The sequence below is a fragment of the Ixodes scapularis genome, unplaced genomic scaffold (assembly GCF_016920785.2).
Source record: "Ixodes scapularis isolate PalLabHiFi unplaced genomic scaffold, ASM1692078v2 PGA_scaffold9__187_contigs__length_104089568, whole genome shotgun sequence".
Lineage (NCBI taxonomy): Eukaryota > Metazoa > Arthropoda > Arachnida > Ixodida > Ixodidae > Ixodes > Ixodes scapularis.
The window spans coordinates 32,545,178-32,561,649 of NW_024609884.1; the positions used below are offsets into that span (position 1 = coordinate 32,545,178).

Below are 16,472 nucleotides of genomic sequence, written 5' to 3' on the forward strand. Positions count from 1 at the left end.
GCTTCCCCCCGAACCCTGTCTCTGGGAAAATGCATGGAATCATTTAAATGTAAAACTTGCTCTCGCTCTCTCTTGCCCGTGCAGGCGACTGCGAGTGGGGGGCCTACAGGCTATAGTGAGCTCGCCCGTAACTCGCGGAGCTAAAGCCCCCGTGGCTTTGGCCGTGGGGCTCTCCGCGTCTTGCTTTTACCGTGTTCCAGCTCCCTGGGTCCCTTCTGCCGTCTGTCGCTCTTTCTTTTCGGCATTTCTTTCTCGAGTCGAGCGCACGGAGAGCGCAATTTGCTGCTGGCTGCGACGCGTTTCTGGCTTTCGGCTTTCTCGTGGATATGAAGTCCTTTCTGCGGGAATTTCGGGCGCTTCGAGGGTTCCCTTTTTTCTTTTTTTTTAGAGACGCGGCGTGAACGCAGCTGAGCGCTTCATAAGCTTCTGTGGGGTTTCGTCCGAGGCTCCTCGAGGAGCCGAGCTTTTAAGTGTTTACACCGAGCTAGGGCAAGCTTTGTACCACGATCACCGAAAGCGGGCTCCAGGAAAGAACAACGAGGATGTCCTTGCTCGCTTTCTTGTCAGCTGCCTGGTCGAAGCTGGAGGGAGCTGGTGTATACAAAGATTCACGAAACTCGGATCGGTTCGATTGAGTTTGGAAGATGTTTTCTGGTTTTCGCGATTCTGTCGTGTGGTTCGTATTATGGTCATATAGGGCCACAAACTTCCTGGATCGAGAACCGCTTTGGTCGCAGAAACCCGCAGGCACGTAGTAAAATCGGCGCTGTAACTTTTTTTCGATGAATTTTTTCAGATAATAGATTTTAGACTACCCTTACTTTCTTCCTGCATCCGGATTACGATTTACTTCCCTCCTCGGTCTATTCACCGTTGAGGTTAGAATTCAGAAGAGCGGGCGCTTGACGCGCTGGTCTGCTAACGCGATGTTTTCAAGCCCTCAGATTGGGTCACTCTGGTGTTGTCCGGTTCTGCACTACAATCTATGAACTTTAAACCTCCGAAAGCTTTCGAAGGCACACAGACGAGAAAACGTTAAATCGTGTGGCTTGGAAACAAATTCTCACAGAAGCAACTAACGTGATCTCCTGGGCAGGGGAAGTCCCAACGACGTACACGTATACACTCACAACACTAGCAATCGAGAAAAAAAAAAAAGAGATTCTTTTTAAGGTAAAGTGTGGATGCAAAATTAGATAAAATTAAGTTGACCCATCGTGATTAATTATTACTTTTCGTGACTCGTGCCGTGACCGAGCAATCCCATTACCTATCTTTATCGCGAAGTTGAGGCATGGCGATTGGTATGCAGGCCTTGGAGGCGAACGGAGGCCGACTCTTTTCGCACACGGTCCATCCCGTGGGGCAGTGAGGGGTGGGAGCGCGTCATTCAGACGGCGTCCCTTTTCCAAGCGGGACACTTCTCGCCACTCTGCTCTCGCGCGGCTGACAGGTCCCTCCACGAAGATCGCGGGTCTAGGAGGAAGCTTTGACAAACAGCTGGTTCAGGCCGTAAACGTATTCGCGAGTCGAAACCACGCCGCCGCCATCGACGAAAGGGGGAGTCAGTCTCGTTACACGCGCACTGAAGAACTTTCTCCGATAGCAGTTACTGTGGATCGGTGGGAGGGGGTCTTTCGGCAGAGACGGGCCCGCTCGCAGGACGGCCTGAACCGGGGCGGATGACACCGCGGGTCCTTCGGCTTTTATCGGCTGTCTAATCAGGATGTTTGCGCGACTCACGCCGAGGAACAGCGTGACCGTGGTTGTCTCTTTTTAGAAGCAGGCCCGAGAGTCTAAACACTGGGTGGGCCGGGGGCACGAAAACAAAACACAGACGAAAGGCCTACACCGACAATGAGGGAGGCCGAGAAAGAAGGCGAGCAAGCAGCTAGAACAGGACGACCTTTGCGCCGCTTCACGCTTGACAGGCGTTGCATCGCCAGCGGAAGACGGGGACCCGTCCAGACGTCGCACGGCTTCTCTTCGAGAGCTTCGGTCCGCCCGCTGATCCTGCGAGCGTCAAACCAAGCCTCCCCACAAGACGCTCGGCTTCCGGCGATCAGCGTCCGCGTCTTGAGGCTCCTCTTCCTTTGAAGAGGGCAAAATCCGGCATCTCTGTCACATGCTTCGATCAATTTCTTTTCCAGGAGGAGGTTCACGCGAAACCTCCGCGGTGCTTGGTCGTTTCCTTTACTTATTATTTTTTTCTTTTCCAGTGAACGTGCGAGATCGTTGGAAGGGTTTCAGTAAACTAAACCGTTTGTCAACTTTTTTTTTTTTTTTTTTTTTAGGTTGTGGAGTGTACGCTTGAGAAAATGGCCGTGGGTGACGTTACGCGAAACACGTTAACTGACAGCCGCGTTTGTTCTATCTTACATGACTAACCAAGTTGTGATTTGATCTCACTCCGACGTCTTTAGGACCGCAAGGTTTTTCGTCGCATTAGTAACTTTTTTTCTTAAAAAAAAGATTTTTTTTTTTTTTTTTATTTGCGTTGAAGTTAGTTTTTGTCTTTTGAGCGCTCCGTGCATACATTTCCAGGAACCCTAAGTAAGACATCGCCGTATAATTTGGCAGCTGTGCCGAGGAAGTGAAGGGTGTTAGTAAAGCCCGGGCCGGAACGAGGGTGCACACAGAGTTTTCATTAGACCGCGCAACTAGCAGTTAATTAGACGAAGTCGCGGCACCTACACAAAGCCCCGACTTGGCTCTGCTGCAGACTCCCTCTCCAGGCAAAAAGGGGCGGAGTGCCCCTCTTAGTGAGCACCTCTTCCTGGCGTGCTTCACTGTGCATGTCTTCGTACAGGCACTACAAGCTGCATCAAATTCAGCCACTTTTCTCCGCTGCATCGAGCACTTGCAGTCCTCCAAGTCTGGCGCGAGTCTGTCCTCCTGTATATGCTCGTGCCGCAACTTGCCTCCTCTGGTCGCGACGTGACCTCGTTGGGCAATCGTCGACGCTAGAGAGTCATCTCCAGACTTTTCGCTGTTTCAAAAGGCTACCACGTTTACTTTGTTCTTCCGCGCGTCGTGGCGGTCGCTGTTTGGGTAGCCCAAAGCCTCGAGTATATATGGTGGGAATGTACTTTCGATTTCGCAGCTGCGGCGTTGAGCACCACAACCTCCACTAAGCTTCTTTTTTTCTTTTCTTTTCCCGCACGAGCGGCGTTGCAACTGCGAAATTGCAAGTAAAATCGCACCACGTGAAGCCCGATTCCCACGGTGCGATTTTGCTTGCAAATTCACAGCTGTGACGTCGGGAACAGCAACTTCCCTCCAGCTTTTTTTTTTTTTTTTTTTTTTTTTCGCCACACGAGCGACGTTATAATTGCGAAATCGCGAGTAAAATCGCACCATGTGAATCGGGCATAATGTTTGATTCACACGGTGCGATTTTACTTGTGATTTCGCAGTTGCGACGTCGCTCGTGTGGCAAAAAAAAAGCTTGGGGGAAGCTGCAGTGCCCGACGTCGCAGCTGCGAATTCGCGAGCAAAATGGCACCACGTGAACTGGCCTTTAGGTGGCCGGCAAATCCGAGTTAGCCCACGCTGCTTGCTTTGGAACACGCTTTTCTAGTGCGAGTGCTCGTTCCTCAAAAGCACGTTTCAAAGCAGCGATCTCGGGCGGCATGCTCCTGGTCTCTGGTCCCAAGCACGAGCGACCCTTCCCGGAATGAATTAGCGTCGACAACAAAGGTTCGAAACACGCGGACTCAATACGAGACCCGGCTGAGACGCAAAGTCATTTAACGCGCATCGAAGGAGGCATTAGGCAACCCTAACGACCGGGAGAGTGTGGGCGAGGAGAGGTCGTCGTTGCCGAAGGAATGGGCCGTTCGACATTACGCCGCCTGTGCCGGAATTTCCGGGCTAAGCTCTGCCGCTGGCAGCGACTTACACTTTTTTTTCTTTTCTTCTCTCTTCTGGCAGAAAACGCCTTCTTTATTTGTACTTTGACAGCGCATGTGTGCCCGTGCGCACGTGCGAGCCATGAGTTGGTGCTGGTTCATATTCCTCTGTTTACAAAATTATTTGCTGTCTTTTTTTTTTATTTTTAGCTCATGGTAAACAACGTGAAACCGCCGTGGAGTGGTTCTGAAACGTTTTGTAATGACACTCATTTGTAATGATTTAACGGGGGAAGCTTAGAATATCTTTTTTTTTTTTTTTGGCCGCCGTGCCACTTTTTGCTAAGTCACGTTGGCGACGTCTTTCCCTGTACTAAACTATTAAGGTGGGCCTAGTTGGTTCAACATACTAAATATATACAGCGCAAGAGACAGACTAGGACATGAAGAATACAGTACCATATGTTTATGCTTATAAACTTTTGTCCAAGTACCTTACTTAAACATTTGTATGAATTACTGATAAATGAGGCTAGTCATTGCTACGCGGTAGGTAGGTCACAGAATAATACAACTGTGATTTGCACTTGTCAGACATTTCGTAATGAAAAGCCGTATCCATTAGCACGCAGTGCCGTTGGCTGGAGCGGATTTTGCTATCGCATCTTCCCGAGCCGTGTCATGAAGATTTGATTGTAAAAGGTAAAAACAACAACAACAAACAGTTAAACTAAGGTGTTAATGTGTATCATGTCCGCAGCGCATTTATGAAAACCTTCGTTCTGACAGGGCCTATAGCAGCTTCCCACTAATTTCCCATGCTGCTTTGGCGCGTCGCTTGAATGCGTGCGAACATTTTTGAGATGGTTCAGTGACGCGCCTTTTGATTTCTACCATTTCGTACAAATCTAACCTTCCCCGCTGCGCCTTCTGTCTTGCAATACTTTAGGCTTCGGCTAATGTCGGCTGCAGTCTAAGTAAGCCAACCTGAAGTTCCACGCCAATTACTCTTTAAAAAAAAGGATCCGTGTCCGAGCAGATGAATTGTTTCTCGTTAGCGTGCATTGGCGGGCTGTATTCGGCTGGAAAAGGTAGCAATAATATAAAAAAGGCGAAGAAACGTAACAAGGAAACTGGCAGTTGTTCAAGGGACATTTTTGCGCGGTTAATCGCTCGGTTGAAACATTTGCATACTTCGTTGTCATGTGGCACTGACTCCTCGAACCAACTAAAATGCTACGTCTCTCTGGGATGCAGTAATTGCTTTCCCGATACTCACTCCTGCTATCGTGAATAAGCTATTAATTCTCCGTGTAGAAACAAAAATTGCACTCCATTATACAAAAATATCGGCAACTCTTTGGCTCAACTCCAGCAACTGTTCAGATATAGCTGCGTTCATTTGCATAACATGCATGTTTAGCCACCCCCCCCCCCCCCCCCCACTAAAAAAAAAAAAAGTGAATTTTTTAGTTTTTTGGGTTATGATGATTCCATTCATTGGAACGATGCGGGATTAAAACAAATAAATTCGAAACGTGTTTTATTTCCGGCGAAAAACAAAAGCAGAACAGCAACAACAAACAAAAGCAAGTAGCTTCTGGAAAGCTACTTGAAGCGAGTATTTCCGGTTTAGAGTACGCGGTCCGGCCGACGAATATCTCGCCGTAATTGCTTCTTGTGTGGCAGATACTTCATCCTTTATCGCGTCGGTTCCCTCGCCGGACAAACACTCCGGAAGCGGAGAGCTTCGGGAAAACAAGGCGCGGCACGCGAAGTGCGACCAGTGGCTGTCACCATCGGCTCATTACAGAAACAGCGAAGACGGAAAAGAAAGCCGCGACAAGCAAAAGGACTCCACGGAAGAAAGGAACGCAGAAGAGGCGTATCTCCGAACCGTGGAATCATCTCGCGGCTCTAAGCCGCGGGGCTGTCGACTCAAGGACGGCGGAAAGAAATCCCGGCAAGGCTCCAGCGAAGGCGAGGCAAACGGTGGAGTAATTAAAGGCCCGGTCATCCATTACGAGCGCGCCGCGAGTCAGAAACACCGCGGAGGGTGCGCGCGCCAAGGAAGCTCGCCCGACGGCTCATTGTTTCCAGCCCAGCAGATTTGGAAGAAAGATGGCCGGCTCGCGACGCCGAGGCAATTGTCTCCGCTGGAGATCGAGAATTACGGTCCCTTGCACAAGACGCCGCCGCTCTCGTCGCCCGGGCTGTCGGGACTGCTGGAGTTCCGGTCCTCGAGCTCCTTCGTTCGACGAGCCGAGGACTTGGCATCAGGGACGCATCTTCGTCCTTGCGTCGGTATTCGTCGGCTTCGCACGCCCACCGAGCTATTACATGATCCGGGGGGAGCGCGGGTGCCCGGCTGTCTGTGTGGGGGAGGGATGAAACTCGTTTCGAAGACGAGCTTACGATTAACGATACCGACGAAAACGACGTCGGGGTCCGAGAAAAGTAAGCAAAACAGACACGGTGGTGCAGTGGATTGTCTTCTGCGACCTCCGCTCGACTTACTTGACCGGCTCTGGGCAGTCGGTTCGATGTGTTTGCTTGCCTCTGCTTCGCTTTGTGATTAATGCGGTTAAACGCGTTCAGAAGTTCCTTTCGCCTTCGCGTTTGTTCCGCTTTTTGTGTCCGTTTGATTTTGTTGTTGTGGCCGTGACGTTCATGCACCGGCGCACCGCCACGAGCTTTCCAGGAGCGCAAAGTTGCAAAACAAGTTAAAAGAAGCGAGAAGGGTTGAAAAAGAACTAAAAACAAGCGAAACATAGAACACATCAACGAAGGGGAGAACTTCGAGACCACCCGAGCGCGGTGGACAGGTTAACCGTGAACAAGCAACAGCGCCCCCCTGAGCAAAGTGATACCATCGGACACATTGAACGTAAACAAGCGTAAAACAAAGGCAGGAAGAACAACAACAACAAGAGCACCGTAGCATCAGCATCAGAGCAGCAGCATCCACCACTCGTTCAGATGCACTACACCGCATGAACAAAGTTCAACACCGGAAGTAACAATCTCGTTATGTCCAGAACTTCGTCGCCGCCCGAAACCCATTAAGCCTCCAGTGCGGGCACCAAACCATATGGGAACACACACACCGAGATGCTCCGCCTCACGCGGGCACGCACATGTGGGCGCCAAAGCGCACGCTCGAGCGTACTCGAGGTGGGCGGCCGTTAAATCATTTTTATCGCGTGAACCAGCTCGACTGAGAAGAACTGCATATTCGACGGGGGGTGGTGTCGGCGGTGGCAGTTGGCTTATCGCCGGAGTATCACGTTTCCTCTGGCGTAGTGCGCCTCGCTTGCCCGCTTCTCCGAAACGCAAATGCATCGGGGTTGCCGCGGAACGCAACACGGTGATAACGAAGGCCAGCCTGTTGGTTTGTTTTTGCGGACAAGTGTCACTTATCGGGTGGCCGGCTGGCCGGAGCCAGAGGCCGCACTGCAAAATGGTATCCGCTAAGATGCGCGGCCAGTCTCCCGAAGAAGCAAGTGCACTGGCGCTTGGATCGGTCGGTTCTTTGCGCTCCTGCCTTTCGGGTTGTGAGCGTTGATCTCACTCGGGACGTCTCTCCTGACGCTTGGTAGATCTGCAAACACAGCTAGGTAACTGGTGCGCGGCTGAAAAAATCCGCCTGGTCCTGATATCGAACTTGGGATCTCCATTTCCAGTGGAGCGCTCTACCAACTGAGCTAACCATGCAGGGGTTAGACGTCAGTAGAGCAAACAGGTTTTAATAGCTGCCACTAGTCGAACACCAACAAGTGTGAACGGCCTGCATTTTAAGGTTATTATGATATTCAATCAATGCAAAGGTGCACGTGAGCTGGATAAGAATAACGGTAATAATCCCTGGAGAACAAAGGGGGCAAAGGGCGAACACAAATCTCCAAACACAGCTAGACAATTTATGCAGCTTGCGCTTTTGCATTAACTGCATTATCTTCATAACCTTAAAATACAGGTCGTTCACCCTTGGTGTTGGACTGGTGGCAGCTGTTAAAACCCGTTTGTTCTATACTGAACTAGTCTAACTCCTGGTTGGCTCAGTTGGTAGAGCGCTCCACTGCAAATAAAGAGGTCCCTGGTTCGACACCAGGACCAGGCGAATTTTTCGGTCGCGCACCAGTCACCTAGCTGTGTTTCGAGATTTATGTTTGCCCTTTGTCCCTCTTGTTCCCCTTCTCCAGGGGTTATTATCGGTAATCTTGTCCAGCCCGCTTGCACCTTTGCATAAATTGCATTATTATCATATTCGATCTGGCTTGATTGCTGCGACACACTAATGCTTCATTTACACATGCGTTCGAATCGCAACCGCGAAGCGGATCCGCTCATTTTCATCATCAACTGCTCGTGAATGTGTACTGCTTCTTTAAGCAACCGCGTTCGCAACCTCTTTGCGAATGCGGTTCGGCCGCCAGTGTGAACGCGGCGTAATGCACATCAACCTTGATGTTGGAACCTTGAAGGAACCGAAGCCGATTCCAAATTGAGCAGCTCGTGCAGCTGGCTGTTTCCCAACTCGCGTCTCCCTGCTTCGGGGATGACGAGCGTATGACATGAGCGTCTCTGTGTCAGATGCGATGCGGCACGCGAGCCCGACAGCGCTGCGCGAAGTACTCTCCAAGGCAAAGCCGCCGAGGATATTTCGAGAAAGGGTGTCCCGGCGATGCGACCTTACCCGACCACCCACGCGCACGCTCTTGCGCGTAATCGTCACGAGACCTACGACGCCCTTGCTCCCTTAGCTTCTGGCTTTTTGCCTTATCGTTATTATTTTTTTCATCTCGTCTTTCCACCGCTTACGCGCTCTTGTGACGACGGCATTGAGAGGCATTCGTCCGCGATGAGTCACATCCCTCAAGCAACGACATCCACTCAGCTTCCTCGCTATCGTTTATCGCGGATGGCTCACGAAGAAACAAAAGCGAACAAAAAAAAAAAAAAAAAAAAAGAAAAGAAAACGGGAAAGGGAGGAAGGAGCTATGCATATTTTTATACACAAGCACGCGCTTGCGTATGCTTGTGTATAAAATACACAAGCAAGAAACAGCCGCAGAATGCAACAACAGGGCAACGAAGAGAGCACGCGCTCTCTTCGTCGCCCTGTTGTTGCATTCCGCGGTTGTTTCTTGGAAAAGGGCTGGCTTCGTCGCCGGTATCAGAGTTGGGGCGTGATACCTGTTGTGCCGCTGGACTTCAGTCTGCGTTAAAGACAGGCGACGCGGAGAAGCAGGCGCAGGGACAGCGTTGTCGTCATTGACGGAGCTGATGAGAACGGTGTCCGCAAAATCATCCCCAGATCATTCGGACGTATCAGATAGAATATGTAGATCATGCTATACGATAAATAAAGCTAATTGCAAAATAATTGAGTTTTTTTTTTTTCTTCTATTTTGAAGGCAACGATATTGATACTTGATTATACCAGTGGAGCGGGACAATTTCTTGTTCGCAACTTTCAGGGATGGTGGTAGCGTAGTGTGAGAATCGCGCTCCCTAGCTCCTGGATGATCGACTTTACAAGAAAGGTGGTTGCAAACACCTTCCTGACGTGAAAAAATAAAGTAACGCTCTAACACTGCTCGTATGTAGCGAAAATAGAACTACTTACGGGTCGCAGACCCCGCTTGTGCTGCTGTTCGACGACGGTCATCCAGATGGCAGCCATTTTGATAGGCGCCAGCGCGCCCTCTGTAGGTCGTGAAAGTTCCGAATAGTCTTAATCAAACTTGTACGGAACTCATCACAAGCAATCAGATTACTTGTAATCGATTACTTTTTAAAGTAATTTTGTAATCATTTGAATAAATTTATTCGGAAGTAATCCCAAGGGTAATCTGACTACTTTTGAAGGTACTACAATTACTTGTAACCGTTACTCTTTTTCCCTCCATTTCCCAATGGCGCTCTTTGACTGTTTCCTTCCAAGGAATCCTCGATCCAGGTCTCCAATAGGAGGAGGGTTTACCAAAATTGGTGGATTAAGAAGATAAGTTGTTTATAGATCGGTGATTGCAATCCATTAATGACAGTACGAAAGACTCGTTTTCAAAACCGACAGAAATATCTGCCGTTCTGAAAATGTGATGTAATCGGATAAGTTACCGGGACTTTTTCAAGTAACGGCCAATTACTTTGATTCTCAAGTAATCAAGTACTCTAACTGAATACTTTTTAACCAAGAGTAATTGTACTTTGTTACTTTTTTCGAGTATTGTGTACAAGACAGGTCTTAATAAATGTTCTCGTTTTTTCTTTTTAACTATTACGTTGCCAGAAACATTTACTCTTTTTACCTGCCATTGGCAGAAATAAACTCCATTAAAGTTGGCTCCACGCCCGGGCCTTTTTGTCTCAACGTTTTTGCTGGCCCACTTTTCTTAGTCCGTGTGCTCTCTAAGACATGTGTCCTAGAGCACTGCATGGACCGCATTTTTTAGCCCAGGCCCGGGCCGGGCCCAGCGTCATGATAATTTACTCGTCCGTCATGGTAATTTACTCGGGCCGGGCGTGGGCCAGGTGTTTGAAACCGGGCCCGACACTTTTTTGAGCAGGCCCGGTCCCGGCTGAAGTTCAATTCGATGTCATTTTGTTTCAACTTCGCCGCGTGGAGTACGAAAATATTGGGCAACGCAATTTTGTGCACTTTATTGCGACCGTTGAAGGTGAATGTCTGGTACGCAACTTTTTTCCTTCTATGTAAGTACCTGACGGAGCTACGAATAACACGTGCTAATTTAACTAGTCTAGTCTAATTGCGACACCAGAATGATATTATTCTTATAAAAAAAATGGTGGTATAAATGAATTGATCGGCCTATTGACATTAGCAAGAAACAATAACTCCGACTTAAAAAAAAAAAAAAAATTTTTTTTGCATCCTTAAGACGTGTTGAACGGTATCAACAAAAAATTAGATGAACTATTTCCACACCGAATTTATTTATTCACAGGCAGCTTTCTACAAATAAACAGTATTTCTTCCGGGACCGCATACTTAAAAAGATTGTTTTTACTTATCCTGCAGAATTGCCAGGGACTACCGAGGGAACCAAATAAAAGTGGGGTTCCGACAAATATTTCATTTACGAAATAAAAAGACTACAAGTTTTTGTGTAAGAACAAAGGGTTATCCAATGAATCTGGCTTTAAGCACGTTCTCCTCTCTTGAATAACGTCGCCCGCGGTGCTAAAGTTCCTTTCGCTGCTGGTCTTTGTTGTAGGAATACATAGAACCTTCTTGGTAAAAACAGAAAGACGTGGAAATTCCTTGCTCTGAGACTCCCACCATTTCAGCAGGCCAGCAATGTGTTCACACGACTCGCCGGGATAGAAGTATACCTGTCTAACTCATTGTCATCAAGGTCCGTGTCGGGGTCGTCGTGTCAGTCTTGGAACTCATCCAGGAGCCTCCGTTCTGGTAGCTTTGCACTAACGCGTTCTTCGCCACCGCTCTCGCGTTCAGAAGGAACCACCGGCACGCCGACCAGCATTTTTCTTACTGTTTGTTTTGTCAATGCGTATCGAGCAGTTGTGATAGCCACCCTATGTGTATTGCGAAACTTTGCGATCGATTACAGAAACGCGATGGAAGCATTCTATCCTCGTTCATTACACGTGGCGTTGATCTTTCAACTCGATACCGCGTGCCCTTCCGCTCTGGTACCGAAAATAGCCGTTCCACCGGCCTGATCGACGGCGCATTCAAGCGCACCTGATCCTGGGATGCAGTCGCGATGCGGGGACAACATATTCAATATCTCGAAGCCTGTTCACGACAGCTGTACGTCTAAATGGGTCCGTAAGAAGTTTTTGATAAAAATCGAACCGCGTAGTTTACCATCAACTGGTATCAATGAAAATATTAGTTGAATGAAGTTTACGCTCCTTAGAGCACTAACATGTTTTCGCGCTCTCCTATTAGCGCTTGGCCTTGGCAAGTGCTTTCGCTTGCACGAATCCCCGTGAAAAACAGCGTTTTGGGAGAATGCGCTGTTGCGACTCTGCCTTTTATTCCTCTGCAGAAAGGTACTTCCAAGATGAAGCATAGCCGTGTTTAAATTTAGGGCCGTTACATCACCAACTCATCAATAGCGTCTCAGAAAGTGCTGTATTCAAATCAAATTATTTGACAACCATTTCTAAAGATGTCGGGGACAGACAAAAAACACCAAAATGCGTCCTTGACTGGATCCGCAACCCCCCCCCCCCCCCCCCCAACACACACACACACACACACACATAAAATACTGTAAAACCCTTTATTTTCGCGGCCCCTATTTTTCGCCAATCGGTCACAGATGACATAATCGCGACCACTAAATTTCGAAAATTCCAGACGCCTGCATTGAAAATATTAAGGACCGAAATTTTCGCGCGCCCTTAAATTTCGCGAATTCTTCAATTCGTGAAATTCGCGAAAATTGAGGGCTCGCGAACATTAAGGGTTTTACAGTATACTAGGAAGAAAAATGATATAAGCAAAATTGGGTGATGACTAAAAATAAAATAAAAATATGATTCCAGTCTGATGATCGACATAATTGAGTAAGGATGGTCTTATCATCACACATTCGCAAATGATTAACTTTTTTTTTTTCGTTTTTTTTTTTTACTTTGTATTTTTTTTTTTCTTCTCACACTCTTATCTTTTCTTGCTTGCTCTCGCGAAACTAGATTACGCGTATATACTCCGCCTACACTTTGAATTGAACTGCAGCAAAGACTAGAAACGCGAACGGATAGGCTTCCTGCGCTGAAGCTCTGAAGAAACTGCGGCCCCCTCATTTTGGGTAGTACAAGCTCACCTGACTGGGCCTCGCACTACTTATGGCACCTTCGCTGATCTTTTATATTTCTGTGTATAGTGCTGAAGAACGGAAAAACACCTTTCGACTTCCGAAATCGGCTAGATTTCACGCTGCCAACGAGGTAGAGGGGCTTAGGGAGGTAAACTGGGTATCCCTTTCACCAGGCAAAAGTGACCCCCCCCCCCCCCCCCCCCCCGCCCCCTTGCTGCCGCCATGTTGTACAATTTTCACCACTAGACACGTGACTGTACCAAATCCCGAGGCTTTTGCGCAAAACTGAGCCGAGGTTTGTATTGCAATCGCTGTAAAAAAACATGATAAACTGTTTTTTTTCTTCTTACTGTTAGCCCCAGATATCAATGTCTAGCTCCGATAAAACCCCAAAATACGGCACCGCGGCTGATGGCATCTAGCGGAGGCATTGCGAAGCTGCCTGCGTTTTTGTCATATAAAAGCACATTTTGGACTCAAACGAAACATAACTTATTTCGTCGGTGCTGTTATTAAAGATCAATAAGCAATTATTTGTGCGCGGTACTTCCTTAAAATCTAGACGTAAAACACGCGTCTAGTGGTCAAATATGTGCAACATGGCAGCGGCCAATTGGGGGTCACTTTTACCTGATTCTTGCGCAGCGGTTGCGGTGACGTCGGAACGGTGCCGATTCGAAGGATAATGCGTAGACCTCAAGCGGCAGCTATTGAGGTCTACCCACTATCCTTCCAATCAGAGCCAATCAGAGGCTCGGCGTTTTGACGTCACTGCAACCCCTGCGCAAGAAACAGACGAATATGCGCTCCGCATTGCATCGCTAAGTGTCACGCTGCATGCTGCATTCGCACCGTCGAGTTGAAACAAAAAGCTCGTGTGCGATATCCTCAGAGGGTGGGTCATGGCTGGAAGTAAGCGGCAGGCATGCTCGGATGGAGCTACACTTTTTTTTCAGGTGTGGATGACGCCCTTGTAAACAACTGAACGGCAAACGGCCCTTGACCCGGCGAAGAAAAGGCAACATCTGGGCCGGGCTATCCAGTGAACAACAGCGCTTGCTTCTCCCTTGAGCAGTTAACGCGACGACGAAGGCCGCGGTGCGGCCGCGTGTGTAGGTCAGGAGTCCAAGTGTCGTTCTTTTTTTAGCGCGCATCCTCTTTGTCAGCAGGGCTTTGACGCCGACTCTAGTTCGTCTTTCGTCGTGCGAGCTGCTCTTTTGTCTAAGTCAACTTCCGAGTTTAGCGGGGCGTTCAAGGTCTCCCGAGCAATTGAGAGGCCTGGACGGCGCTACAAGAAGGTTGACCGCGCACGGCGATCCAGCCACGGCGGCTTTCCCGCGCTGAACCGCAAAGATGTACGGTGGCAAGAGAAGCATACGCAGGAAGTGTTCCCCGTGACCCTCTTGTTGCCTTTGAGTTCTACGTGGACAACAGCTTCGACCAAGCTTTATCGTCCAGTCATCCAAGAGTGAATGACTCTCGCATGTATATATAGGACAGCAGGATTCTCAAAAATGGAGCCAGCCGAAGGCTTTTTTTTAGTGGGCTCTCGACAGTCCGCTAACGTTGTTTCTCCTGCCGATCACGCGCGATCTTCGGCTTTTTTGGAGCACCTGTGTTTCTATAGCCTGCGTCGTCTCGATCCGATGCCTGAAATTGCTTCGGATGAAATGACCGTCGCGAGGCAAATGAGATTCATTAATGCTTAGGGGGCTCTTTTACTGCGACCGGTTGCCTCTGATTACCATAGAGAAAATGAATGCATTTCTCTATTTACTGGTCTTATCCACCGCGTCGTTATTTCTCTGTGTCACCTTACTTGCAGGAGGGCACGCTATGTCCGCGTTCGGCGCGGTCTTGATAACCAACAGCATATCATTACTGATTAACGGAGTGGGTTTGAATGGCTATCGCCCACTTCACCTCGGGATTGTATACCGATGTCGTCGAAACATACGCGATGCCGAACGTTCGCGTTGGCGATGGTCTTTGTTGCCTAATTTGATATGCGCGATTACCCCGCCAACTTTCACCTCTCTGTCCGCCGGTTTCTCCAACGCAGCGCGGGTGTCATGTCAGTGTCACTGAGGATTCGTTGCAAGGACCGCGGGGTGAAAGGTTAAACCTGGCGGAACGTTCGTGTGTGGAAACATCGAAATGAAGTTGGGAATGACGTCAGCGCAGCTCCTTTCGCCTTCGCGTTCCGGATGCTTTCGTCGAGATGGATTTCGCCAGTGTAATTTATTCTTGCCTAATCTGAGTCGTGCTCTTTCTTAGCGCGGAGACGAAAGATCCCAGACAGCCGTTCACGAAGCTGAAACTTCTTCCGAGGACGGGGTCCCTTGCTCGAGCGATGCATTCACGAAGCGTCCTAACACTCGTTTCTTAGTTTTACTGCGCGGCGTTTCGTCTTTCTTGCAGATTTTCTGTCGGCGGAAACACGCCGGGAGTTTGTGTTTGGGATGGGAGATCAAGAAAGCACGAGAAGGTCAGCCTTCACGAGAGACTAGCCGGCAGCAGACCTGTTCATACAGGGAAAAGAAAATTGAAAGTTTGTCACGCCGAATAGAGAGGCAAGGTGACGAAAACTTTAAGGCGGGCGGACGAGGGAGCGGAACTTTGACGCCACGTATGAGCGATCATAAGTACTGCGCGCGTTAAGGCCTGTTCACACATGAAGCGGAGCGCTACAAGCAGAGCGCTGACCTCGCGCTAAGCGCGTGCTGACGGGAGCGTTCACCAGCTTTGTATCGCACCGTCGAAACTGTTGTTCATGGCAGACAATGAGTAGCTGACGACACGTGAGTAGCGCTACATCAGCGCTTCGCTGCATGTGAGAACCGGCCTTTATGTTCCACAAGGAGTCCTTGCTGATACACTCCTCAAAAACACAATCCTCCAATTATTGAAGTGTTGTTCGCAGTTAAAAGCCGTTTCATTCAGCACAAAGGGACATGCTTCTTTCTTCGAGATCGAAATCTAGGTTTTTATTTTTTGTTGAAGGACCAAAGCCTGGTTTTTGACATTATCCTTTATTGTTTTAGTAGAGATGATTTTATGATTTTCTTTCTATGAAGCGCGTTGATTAACAAAATGGTTGTTTCATAAATGCAGTAAACAGTACATATGTCCCCGAATTTCCTTAGACTTTCATTTCAGTACAATAATATATAGCCGCCCGGTATATAAACTTTCCCTCCTGTTTCTTTCTCTTTCTGAGGTTCACAGTATGTTGCAGAATGGAAAAAAAAAATAAAGTTTTGCCCACGAACGTGGTAAATACCCTTTATTTTTAATATTTTTCACTGCCTTCTCTCCACTTTTAACCCCCCCCTCTCCCCTTCCTAAATTCCTTTCCCCCAACCTAGAGTTGTGAACCGTTGCAAATACCTCAGGTTAACTATTCTTCTGACTTTCCTCTTAAATTCCTTGCACTTCTTGTCCTCGTAGTTCCCACGTTTAATCCAAACTCGAATGCAATCGTCTCCGTACATCGTCATTTGAAAAGCTGGTTCAGGAAAGGCAACGGTTCGGGAGCGAACGTAATCCGCATGGAGGAGTCTAATAGCGTGGAATTTTCGAAGCCCCGCGCATATTTGAGGACGTCCAAAGCCATTAGCCTCGGGCGATGGAAGCGAGGGCGCCAGATCTCCGCTGGACCGACGGATGGAAACCGAACCCGCTCTTGCGCACTGCGTGCGTCCAGTATCAGTATACCGACGAGGCGCACAGACGAGGCATGCATTCGCTAACAACTACATATATTCCTATATGCGCCAAACTTTCTTTTTTTTCGCTAACT

The 16,472-nt window shown here is 48.6% G+C and overlaps 1 protein-coding gene and 1 non-coding gene across 2 annotated transcripts in view; both read left to right on the forward strand.

The window, feature by feature from the left end:
* The window catches only part of LOC8028313 (Krueppel-like factor 6), a 435,282-nt gene that overhangs the window by 288,262 nt on the left and 130,548 nt on the right, over nucleotides 1-16,472 (forward strand). The gene's annotated exons all lie outside the window — the stretch shown is intronic.
* Trnac-gca lies at nucleotides 7,899-7,971 on the forward strand. The gene has a single exon. It is a non-coding gene; the product is annotated as a tRNA-Cys (tRNA).